This window comes from Cydia pomonella, chromosome 6 (assembly GCF_033807575.1).
Source record: "Cydia pomonella isolate Wapato2018A chromosome 6, ilCydPomo1, whole genome shotgun sequence".
NCBI lineage: Eukaryota > Metazoa > Arthropoda > Insecta > Lepidoptera > Tortricidae > Cydia > Cydia pomonella.
This window is the reverse complement of record NC_084708.1, coordinates 6,563,186-6,576,374: the sequence shown is the minus strand read 5'-3', so window position 1 is coordinate 6,576,374 and position 13,189 is coordinate 6,563,186. Positions and strand designations below refer to the sequence as shown.

The 13,189-nt window shown below is 33.8% G+C and overlaps 1 protein-coding gene and 1 long non-coding RNA gene across 6 annotated transcripts in view; both read left to right on the top strand.

Annotated features, from left to right (window-relative positions):
• The window catches only part of LOC133518806 (mucin-2), a 167,387-nt gene that overhangs the window by 42,601 nt on the left and 111,597 nt on the right, over positions 1-13,189 (top strand). The gene's annotated exons all lie outside the window — the stretch shown is intronic.
• LOC133518813 (uncharacterized) overlaps positions 1-13,189 on the top strand; it is a 113,811-nt gene that overhangs the window by 32,701 nt on the left and 67,921 nt on the right. The window lies entirely within an intron of this gene.

Genomic DNA, 13,189 nt, shown 5'->3' with positions numbered 1-13,189 from the left:
AATAACCGTTTTCTAAAAATGTATTTACAGCACTTTAATAAGTATTAAAAAATCCCTCACAATAGTATAAATAAAAATTTTATCGCATGAGTAGAGCCGAAGCAACTAACAACTTTCGGGTCAGCCCTCGTATATCAGATATTTTTCTTACTTACAGAGCTACACATCTTTTACAAAATGTAGAACAAAAAATTAAAACTACAATCATTTACCTCAACAAAACAAACTATTCTCCGTTAGCTTTTATACATAAACGCCAACGTTTGTTAAAATTATGCCGCATTCAAAAATGTTGTCAATAAAATATACAAAAATAAAATAAAAAAGAATATATTAATAAAATATATATTTTTAGGCCATCTTGTAATACGATCAGGGCAGAAAAACAAAAACTAAATGTTCAACTGGTCAGTCAGCAAAGGTATGCAACGCATAATAAAAATATTCCACACATGACAACAGAATAACAGAATTAACAGATCAAGTCAATACCTACTGTCATGTTTATGATTATTCTAATCCCATCTATAATTACACAAACTAACAAATCGTGTTTATACCCGTTAAATTGCCGCACTAAACGCTCTTATAATAAAAAGTTAATCATGTTTATTAATCCAATACAATAGCTACTTAAACTTTAATAACACATAGTCATGACTAAAAACTGTACACAAGAATACCCGGAAAGCAAGTTTTTCATCACGATGTCATTAATCAAAAATAACTTTGATGCAAGCAAGTGCTTAGACGAGCGGTAGCAGCTGAACTCTGTCCTTTACCTCATCAAGTAAGTTACGTATACTTGCATTCTTATTCCAAAAGATCTTATATACAGTCATTACTCGTACACCCAAGCGCCATTTAGACTACTAGACTAGACACTAGGGTTACCATTTGTCACGTTTTGACATCATCAACAACTTAAATACTCAATTTGTAACTTTTTCTTTAGACAGTTTGTGAAAAAATGCAATTAATCTTTTAAGTTGTGAATTATTGGCAAAGATATATAATCTGTTTTTGTTGTAAACGAAATCTGATAACCTTGTACGAACTTGGCAATGCTTTTATAAGAATACATCCAAAAACAGTAGGTGTTTAAGGAAACGTTGGCTGATTAGTTATCAAAAAAAGACTGGATTTATTGCTAAAGATACGAAACGAATATATTATCTGTCATTACACGCTAAGATGACTATGAGTAAGTACATACATGTTCGGCCTTTTTATGTAAAGATATAATAATAAAGGAATATAGTGCATATTACAATACTATAATACCAATATAATAAATCCATATCATCTCTTTAGGTATCATAGGATCTATTTCATGATCGATCTAATAGTTTTACGGATGTTTCTAGTTGACAGGTGCGTGTGTAACACCGCGTCATAGTCACGCTACGGCGGTGTGAATGTACTTTAACGTAGTATCGTTTAGTGCCACCCGCTATACATCTCTACATAATAGACAATTATTGACACATTAGACTTGATTAGGCCATGAATGAAACAAGAAAAGTACAGTAAAAAATCAGATGACTATCACTTTACAAACTTAAATAAATCCAACGACGATGCTTTATCCTTTAACATCAGATCAGGCCGCGTAGCCAACGTGCAAATGTTTTACGCTCCGCAGCGTATCGTAGTCATCTCTCTCTATCACTCTTCCATATTTGTGTGATAGTGACAGTTGCGTTTCGTTCGCTATGGAGCATTAACGATTGGCACGTTGGCTACGCGGGAAGAGATGATTCCAATAGGTATAAACGCGAGTGGGTAAAATTTGTGTACCTAAATTTGATTCAAGAGCCATGAGCAGGGTCAATACTAAGCATTCTGTAGATGATAACTGTATAATACTAGTAATTAGTGAGATTAACTTAATTTTTTTAAAGTGCTAAAAACAAAATGATTTGAATTACTTACGACAGGCATGGTCATCTTACTATTAGAATACTTTCATCATATTCGAAGTCTTCGCCTTATCCTTGATAATAAAAGGTTTGATTATTTCACTTATATAAGGTAATGAACGAACCATTAATATTTGCAGTGTGTAGGGTGGGTCCTGCTCATGGCTCGTTAATCACACTGTGTGCCATGAAATTAATAAGCCTTCCTTCCTCATTAGGTAGTCATATAAAAGAAGTAATTTGTCTGCCCTGAGATATAAATAATTATTCAACAACTCTGTGCAAATAAATTGTATGAATCTTTGGTTTGATTTGTTAAATAACAACAGACGCATGCCTCTGATTTCACCTTCTGATATCTATCTCTATCTGATCCATACAAACAGTTTATAGTGTTTATCCCTAAGTTCACGAGCTGAGATGGCATGTAGGATTGCGATTCTGTCAAGCCTCAAATTTATAGCGGGAAAGGAAACCCAGCCAAGAACCGGTAAGGGACAGATAAACGACCTTCGGATTTAATCATCCCTACCTTGTTTGTACCTAAAGTGTCGTTAGGTTGTGTCAAGAGAAGCAGGTTGCTAAAAAGTTCGTGGTTTTTGCCGTTTATGGTTCAACCACAAAATTTAATCTAGTTCAATTTGGAAACAAAGTTGGGGTTCAAAGAATGTTTTGCAGTAAAATTCAGTAAATACCTACATTTTGTCAGTACTATTTGGTATTTGCGTATGTCTATACTTGTGTTTTTTTTTTGCATTGGAAAGATTTCCACAGACTCTTTAATTGTTAATAATAATATAATTATCTCATGGAGGTCAGTATAGTTCGTGTCATCCACGATGACGCGCAGATTTGTCATCTCTAACCTTTAATAACATGACATTACGAGTCAAGGTACGCGTCTTTGTGAATGACATAATCTATATTTATAATTTACTTGAAAATTTTACCGCAATAAGTGCCTGATTTGGAACCTAAAGCTTACTTTTGCGAAGTCTTTCTAATGATAAAAAAATCAAGTTATATATTTTGAAATTTTCTCTATTTATATATCCAGTTCTTTATTTGTCTCGATTTTTTTCTCAACTTCTATCACTTACTACATCACCTACACAACTCACATTACTTGTGATTCTATTTCGCCTTGTCTTCTCTACCCAAAGGTTGCCTAGAGAGCGCTTTTTAGCGATAAGACCGCCTGTTGTCTACCATAGTTTTATTTATATGCTTAATTTGTATGTCATATTTCTTTTCATATTTGTATTGTATTATATTTTGTCTTAACTTTGTCTATACTCTGTATCTTTAGGTATTTAAATAAAAGTAAATAAACAATTTGTACATTTTCGGATAGTATAATACTTAATCATCATGTAATATTCAATCAGCTTAAGGAGCCATTGGAGGATATAAGAGTATAAGGCAAATATCTGTAAATATTAGCTTCTTGCAGTTACTATGACTGCCTAATCTTCTCAATGGCTAATACAGTATCCTTTCCCTGTGTGTGTAAGCACAAATCATAATCAGCAGAGGACAGGTTGTTAATATCATTTAATCGTCTACCTTACCTAAGACCGTGAGAGGTGCACATTACTTTAAATGTGTAATATTAGAAGCGAAAGCAAGTTTCCCTTTGAGCTTCCTTGTGTTAATTGATACGTGCGCTGGGAAATGGTCTCTGCGAGAACTATATTTTGCTCGGATACTTCCTTATTTTTGCGAGAATATACAGGGTGTTTATTTTGTCACCTGCAATAATTTACGGGCTGAATATATATAGATCATACTGAGCAACTTTTACTATGGAATCAACCCTGAAAATGCGAAAAAAAATTGGCTGTTTCATACATTTTGGCTGTCTGACCTTAAATCCAGAACACTTTATTATAAAAGGCATGCTAAATACACCTTAAATAAACTTTAATTATAGCGTATTTTTTTATACTACGTTGTGGCAAACAAGCATATGGCCCGCCTGATGGTTAGCAGTCTCCGTAGCGCATTTGTAATAACCCTTGTACATATTAACACTGGGTCGACCGTCCACGGCAAATGGTGGCCGTATTTTTCCGTTTAGTAAGTAAGTAATCGTAAAACTAAGTGACGAAAACCAAAAGTTGGGGAGTCAGTAGGACAACAATATTAAAACAGTGATTTATACAGAAATTAGTTTAAGTATTAGAAAACAATTCACCTAATGAGGGCGCCACTGGACGGTCGAGTTTTATTTCATCAGCCTATAAAATAGTTTCGTCGTTAGCTTTCATTAGACATCAACGCGATTTGTTTAAAAGCTTTTTGTAACCCGTTTGTCAGTGTAAATTCATTGTCAATTTTAAAATGTTTAACATTTAATGATAGTTTTCTTTCAAAATGGAAAATAGTAGCATCTTCATTTTGCTTCGTAACGTAGTTACGTTGTTATATCTATAGGCAGAGGCACTGATCAGTCGACTAAAATATTTTTTTACTCGTTTTGATATCAGTAACGCTGCCACATCAACACTGGTACAGTCGCCATCAGATATATTAGAGCGGCCGAGGTGCTTAAAATAGCTGAACACGCACTGTAACGCCTTGATAATAAAGGCGTGTTTAGATATTTCTGAGTACCTTGGCTGCTCCGATACATCTGATGGCGACTGTACAGTCACCATCCGAATGTAAATTCGGAGTTTTTTTTTGATCTGCTCAAACATCCTTTCGTAAACCTTTACCTTTTGTTTTATGTAAACCTTACTAATACTCAATGTCCACATGTAATATAAACCAACTTGACAGAAATATGTATGTATCTATACGTGATGTATGCTCTCAATTATTCTCATATATTTCGCGCTACGTAAGGATAATTGGACCTACTTTAGTTTGTGTCACCGCTATACTCCTAGCATTGGTGATTACTAAATTAAGTGCGAGTGGGCGTAAAGGCTACGTAGGTTGCTTCAAAGTTGTTTATCTGTGCATGATATTACTACCTTTCTCGTTCAAAAAGACTTAACCGGCGTAATTCTTACATCTACTGATTCTCTAAGGTTTATTGAACGCTTTTATATATATTCGTAAAAGTTGCAAATTGAATAAACAAACAAATGACAATCGTTTGAGGTTAATAATTTCGGAAATTCGTATCAAAATAATCACGTCTCGCTTATCAAACTAAAAAAATACCGAGTTTCTCTGTATGACGAGTTGATTTTATATACAATACATATCAACCCTATAAATACATTATTGTACAACGATGTGTAACCTATATTGTGCAATATGGCAGCATAAATATTTTACAGATAAATAATAAGAAGTTTACACTTGAATAAATAAAGACGACTAACTACCTAACTAGTTTGGTTTGTTTGAGCAATAATATGTGTAATGCGTCCCATTGCGTATAACATTTGTAATTTTAAATTTTAAGCTTCATAAGTAGTTGAATTGAATTACATGGTAATAACAGTCGGCCCAATTCAAACAATGCTTATAAGATGTCACACCGATACGATACTGATCTGTCAGTGTCAAAAGTGACATTTCTTAAATCAAAATCGACGCTTTTGACACTGACAGATCGGTATCGTACCGGTGTAACATCTTATAAGCACTGTTCGAATTGGGCCGAGAGTTGAAGAAACCTTTAGAGTCGTCGGTTGTCGGTTACTGCTTTTAAGATTTGATGAGCGCGTGCGCATTCAAATTAGCATCCATCACATCTAGTGAAGCGTCATTTACATAAGTGTTTGAAATGTTATGGTCATTCATCATTATGGTCTTTGTCATTTAGCTGAGATACTATTTATTAATTAAATTTAATACAACAATAATATATTTGTTACCAAACGAATTCTTTATTTTTATAAAATAAACTATTCATGTATGAGAAAATATAGCAAATTGTACAATTTCCTTGATTAGGTCAAATGGCATGGCTAACAGGTTTGTGCACAACCGCACAACTAAGCTTTCGTCATTTGTAAATATGAGTGTTATTCCGTCACAGTTGTCCTTATTTAACTTGATAAGTCATAGAAAAAGATAACAGATAAATATATTTGAAGTTGTTAAAACAGCGTGGATTTACTCATTAGACATATTGCCTAATTACATTACTATTGACAGTGATCTATTGGAATAAAATGAAATAATACGCAAATCGGACGAAACGAAACGACGAAGGAATGTTAAAAGTATCATTGTTATTGATAGTGTCTTGTCCGTAATGTTCTCAAGCGATGATGTTTTACGTTTGACAAGAAATACTACTGAAGGTTGGGAGAGGGGAGGCTTAAATGCATATTAATGCATAAAAGGCATTCTGCGTTCAAGAACTTCCTCAATTTTGTCCAAACACTACTCGTACAGTGCATTCGCCTCGTATGCGTAAAAATGAATGGCATTATACAATATTAACAAGATTGCGTAACCTCAATTAAACAAAAGCGTCATTATCATCTTGTTTTTGATACATACACTTAAGACAATCGAATTAAAGTTTCATTGAGCTGGATTACGTGTGTAATTATGTAAGTATCATCTTCAGGGTAAGTAATTTGGTGTCAATGATAGGAAAAAGCGACTAAATCCGACCGTTGAATGAAATAAATGAAACCGCTATTTATAGATAAGCCAGATTCTTTCATACTTAGATCGATGTTTAGTAACCATTAACGTTAGACGGATTGAGAGTTGTTAGCGCGGTTGTTCTCTAATAGTCGAAGGTAGCTTAGTTTTGGAACAATATACGTTTAAATGTAGCAGTAGTAAATTAATTTTCGCTATAATAGGTACTGTTCATAATACAAACTAGTTGCAAACAGCCAAATTGTCATAATAAACTTTCATACTCCAAGTTACATGTTACATAAATCATAAAATCTTTACCAATGTGCACAGGACAAAACTGACAAAAAAAAATGTTTTTTCATGTGTTCAATAAACGCGTTCTCTTACTTTTTAAGCTTACGCAGGAGAAACCACAGGATGTGCTGAGGGTTAGTATTTTTTCTCTCGTAACGAGAAACCTTCACGCCCGCTGCACCGAGAGCTAATGAAGCAATTTATAACCGCCTGTCTAATTGACATGCGTGCTGAATGCTGAATCAGCCATGTTGAAATATGCAACGCAGGAGCATGTGTTTGCAAACAAACTGAAAGACTGGTGGGTTGCGTGGTGGGTGGTTAGAAGAAAAATAAAACGAGCAAAGTCAATTATAAACCTATTAATTGAAAACAGTGCAATGTCGCTCTTACAAAATACACACTCAGGAGAATCTACACTGTTTATGTCCCATAGATTTGTCAGAGCATTATTCCACCTGCAATTTGGATAAAACATTCATATGCACTTTTAAAAAAACCATTTAACTTAAGTTGATGTTGATATTACATAATTTAAAAGATCGTGTAGCATGTTGAAGTCTTCTTATATAGAGTTTTTCTATGCCTGACTTTGTACTTACTAGTTATTATATACTCGTGTCAGAAATTATTTAACTTATAAATCCTTCTAAGGATTATTGAAATATTTAATTATACTACAGTTTAAACGCCGATTATGTTATAAACACTAGTAAACTGTTCTAATCCGGCACTTAACGCGCGGTATGTACAACTAGGGACACTCTTATTTGACCAAGTATATACTTTATGCCTTTGCAATAAGGTTGACTAATTGTCAGCTACTTTTTAGACTAGTGCCCCGGAGCTTGAGGCGAGGGCATTCGTGTATGTAAATTCATTGCGCAGTGCCCAGCCATTTAGGCGAGCCCCACCTTCTGTGTGGGAACGCTTTACTGCCTTAAGAATTTAACACTCATCTAGAGAGTGACATTAGCATGTAACTTTCCAAGAATCCTGTTTTCTACCTTTACTTTTATAGCGCTAGCTGAAACTAAGAAACTCCAATGTCATTTTTGAAGTTAAGAACCATCATTTAAAGGGAGACAGACGCCAGGCACTCCTTTCGTCTGAAAGCGGCCACCATTCCGTTAACATTTTGGCCCACCTGCCATCATTCTGCCTGGCAACATGTCCCGCCCAGCTCCAGCCCGCTAGCGTCCGTTGGCTTGTTGGGTGGACGACATTTGGAAGATTACGGGTCACTTCTGGATGAGTAATATATTTTCTTGTTTTGATGTTAATGAAAAAAAATCTGCCCGATGCTTGATGATGTTTCATTAGGGAGAGTCCTGGAGACTTGACCATGTGAAAAACTTGAACCATTTTATATAAAAAAGTACATTGATATCATTCACATTATTCAAAAACTATAGCGTTAGTAGCTCAGCCTTAGATATATAGGAACTTATTTATTTATATATTTACGGGTCAACACCTTTTAGATATGTATAATCTGACTTTCATTAATATCCGTATGGAAAAACTGAACAATAGCGGTCTGCGTACATATAATTAACTCTAAAGTTTCACACAACGGAAGAAATTAGAGCTTCTTTTAACTTCTCACAGCCATCAACTGTCACATCCGACCACATTTTATTTATCTTGACAGACATGCCTTACCAACTTATTAGCTTCACAACTCAAACAATCATAATCTCTACATCAACGTATTAAACTCCTTGAGTAACCATCAAAATACCTTAGCATAGGTACAGATGTATTGAATAATCCTTTCCCATCGTATTTTCACGGAAACGCACGAACGTGTCTTGCTATTTCAGTCAGTCTCGATACAAAAAGTACTGAGGTTGATTGAAGTAGCATGAAAAATACGAACGATTCCGAGAAAATACGATAGGAAGGGTTTATTCACTACATCTGTATAAAATATGTCAGACACGCAATCCCATGTCTTAACTTTACAGTGAAATTATTCCAGGTTACATCTGTTCATGTAACACCAGATTAATTGTCGTATTACATCTCTCATTGTAGCTTTCTTGGTTGACAGTACAGTGAAAACTGTTGCGTAAAAGATTATGATCTCGGTTTTGGGCATTGTTGACTAGACTGGATTGTTTGTTTGATTGTGTGCTGAACTGGAACTATTATTTTTAAAGTTTTTATCTTACGTTGTTAAAGCTGATAAATTTAGGTACTTATCATCAAGAACAAACATGTTGAAACATTTGCCTTACATGAAAAGCTTCATGTTAGAAATAAAGAAATGGTTAGACATAATCATACGAGGAGGAGGTAAAGGAACTTGTATTGAAAATAAAATACGGAAGGAACCGTACCAACGAGAGTTTCTCTTGTGCATTTTAATAGAACCTTCATCAAATGATATAAAAAAACAATCAAATGAAAATATTAAAGGCTAGTTGAAATCCCATTTTAACTCTTAGAATAGGGTTGTTTCCAATTTTTTGAAACGTTTGTATTACGTTCTATATTAACTAAAAGTTGCCCTAAAATTCAACTTTTATACTAAAAACAGCTTTAAATATGTTAAATTAACAAAATATATTTTGACGGATGCTTTCGCGCCCAAAATGCTCTTTGAAAATTGTGTGACGTCACAGTTTACGGTTTGACACATAACTACATACACACATAGAAGATACGAGCTGTCAACTGACATTTGTCATTTGTTGTTTATCGCCTAACTGTCAACAGTGTCAATCCGAGAGTTGTGACGTCATCAGAATCTTCAAAGATGTTTCGAGTTTGGTCACGTGACGAGTGCCAAAAGATATTTTATATTCAATATTTACAAAAATATGGTCATTACAGGTCCCCTAAAAGTAGTTTAACATGTTCTTATAATCCAAAGAATTTATTGGGATACAATTCTGCCCTAAGATTTGTAGATGGAAACAACCCTATTAAATCGTCATATAAGTTTACAATAGCTAGCATACTTGTGACGTTAATCTATCAAAAACACAATTTTTAAGCAAGACCCGTGTTATCATTCAACCGTGACCCTACCACCGCATAAATCATTTTGTACACATAATTTGAATAAATACCACATCATACAAACAGATCAGAACTGTCAGCGGGTGACATAGAATAGGAAATTGTGCGAACCGAGTGGTTTTGAAACTTCTTTGGCAATGCCACTGTTAATAGGTGCATGTTACGTGACTGTGTGCCAAAGTTAGAGTTGATTTGCATTTTGCGGTGGGCACTCCCGGTTTTGTTAATATTTGTTCTATGAATTCATCGTAAAATACTTTATAATGATTACTATCTGTTCTTGTTTTTTAAAATTAATATAAATTATTTAGATGAATAATACCTCGGATGTATATAAGGAAAGGTGTGTTCGTGTCCAATAAATTCACCTGTTCAAGTAGAAACCTGCTCCGGAGCTATGATCCTGAGAGGAGCGCTTTCTCGCAAATTACTCTCTCTGCTCTTATCTAAATACAATCACTAACCTTTAATTATACAAGATTGCACTTTATTGCTTCATAGGAATGTATATATAATTCTATCTCAATGTCTATTTAAAATACAATCAGGTGAAGATTTTATTTTCTACTTTGTTTCATTTTAAAGAATTCGTTCATACGTTCTGTAAAAAAACAAGTGCGAGTCGGACTCGCCCACCGAGGGTTCCGTACTTTTTAGTATTTGTTGTTATAGCGGCAACAGAAATACATCATCTGTGAAAATTTCAACTATCACGGTTCATGAGATACAGCCTGGTGACAGACAGACGGACGGACGGACGGACGGACAGCGAAGTCTTAGTAATAGGGTCCCGTTTTACCGTTTGGGTACGGAACCCTAAAAACGAGTCGGGGTGGTATTTGGGGAACGTGTTTTTAACACTTAAAATATTGAAATCCAGTTACTGTTTCCCTCGGTTCAAAACAATCTCACATTTTAATCATTTTGTATAAACCCTGTATTATTTGTTTACCATCTTATAATTATCAATAACAAGAACAATACAAACAGGAATGTCATAATGTCATTTGAAATGTAAAGGGTTTTGCCGAAAACGGCGCTTGATTTTATTAAATTACTTCCTCATTTTTTGACTATTAAAAAAAAACTAATTGCTTTACCCACTTCCAAAAGAAAAAAACTGCCAATCTGCCAATCCACGGATTTTCAAACATTTCACGTAATCGTTCTTCAACAGCGCTATGAGGTGGTGCACGATCAATACCATCATGCTGGTACCAGGTCTGGAAATTAAAGGCGTTGTCTTCGTTGGCCGTAGTAAAAAAATATTTATTTGATGTTGCACTCAACTTCAAATTTAGGTTAAAGCTTGAGATTGACCGAAATAAAATAATTTATATTTACAATGCTATATTATAATATCCAAGTAAAATGTATTATTTACAAATGACACGTGGTTGGTTTTGTTTATGTTTTAAAATAGAAACGAATACAGAAATAAACGCCATCAAATTGTGTTGTGAAAAAAATGTTGAAATGCAATGCGTTGTGGTTATTCGTTTATTATGTTCACGATAAGAAAATGACGTTCAAAACATTCACCTTCACAGGTGATACAAAATAATTTTAACCGACTGCAAATAGCAAGTACTAAACTAAAATTTATATTAAATAAAGTTTAAAAATTGCTGCAATGGTAATACGAGTACAAACCATGCCATTACACTATAGTCCATCTAAACGTTAGCCAGTTTAAAGCCTTGCTGCAGGATCAGATACATACTGTATCTAAAAAGATACTTTTTTATATTATGTAATAATTGGAATTTTTAATGGCCCTAAATAATTTCACACTTCACAACCGTTCTGTTTACACATTCATTTCGAACTCCGAATGTCCGAGTCACGATCTTGTTTAGAGCAGTAACGATGCGCACTTCTGCGTCAAGTATCAAGATCATCTTTCTGGTTATTCGCTTATAACTTTCCTTTACCTTATAACTTTCGATCACGCTGCTTTAAATTATGCACATTATTTTGTACACTATAAGATTGCTTTTGCAGTAACGTTGTATTAAAAGATACGAGATTCAGTGGGTTACTCTATTTTATTTAAATGATTGATTGGGATCACTTTATTCGACCGCCTGCCCATTTTGCTAGTTTGTTGAACAAATATAGATTGGTATATATATCAATGTTATATAATACCAGTCATGATGATTTATTTATCTGCTAAATTATTACTAGGCTTGGGACTTTTGGATGCTCGCCGTGGTTTTAGAATCCACGGAGTCGCCATTATGTTATAATATTTTTTTCGAAGTCAAAGTCAAAGTTTAAAAATAAAATATTATATTGGATGTCATGATTTATGCTGTTATATCGGTAATAAACACGTTATTATGACTTCAATTAATTTTATCATAAATCTATACTATTATCATACACACAAGTCACTGTCACTGCTCACAGCCGACGCGATATGCATTATATATGATTTACTTTATGCATCCTCTTTGATACTTGTGTTGTGACAGACTACTGACATCTATTTTACAAATAAAAAAATAAATAAAAAAAGCACTTGAGTAATAAATTGCCATTTTTGATTAAAGACGAAGATTTGATGAAAAACTTTCAATTATCGACTTTTTGAGTTTCAAGTTAGTATCACACGCGGAGCAATAAATGTGGGACTTGTCTTCACTTACTCGTTGTAAGGCTCTATTCAATTGAACAACAAGCTATTTTCATCACAGTTATTTTGATGGGATATACTTTTAACATGGTTAGCAATATGCATTTTTTCCTGCTTTGAAATATACATCCCATAAAGAACAAAATATACAACACTTTTTTTCATCATATTTTAACTTCTTATACGGCTCTAACCACAACTCAATTTCGCAAGTCGTTAAACTATTTATTTTAAATTATATAAGAAATAGCTTGAACCGTCTTTAATCAAAAATGTCAATTTATTACTGAAGTGTTTTTTATATTTTTTATTTGTATAATATATGTCAGTAGTTTGTTACAACACAAGTATGAAAGAGGATGCCTAATTAAGTAAATCATATATAATTCATATCGCGTCAGCTGTAAACTGTGACAGTGACTTATAACAGCATAAATTATGACATCTAATATAATATTTTATTTTTGCACTTTGACTTTGACTTCGAAAAAAATATTATAAAATAATGGTGACTCCGTGGATTCTAGAACCACGGCGAGCATCAAAAAGTCCCAAGCCTAATTATTACAATTCTAAGTAAATACATACCTGGTTGGTACTTGAAATATGTTAGTACCTAGGTAATTACTAATTAGGCTTGTCATTACTAATTTCAATGTTTGGTAAAGTTCCTAGTTATAAATTCTATCAATTAACAAGCCCATAAACAATTTCGAAACTGAATAAAAACATCAATATA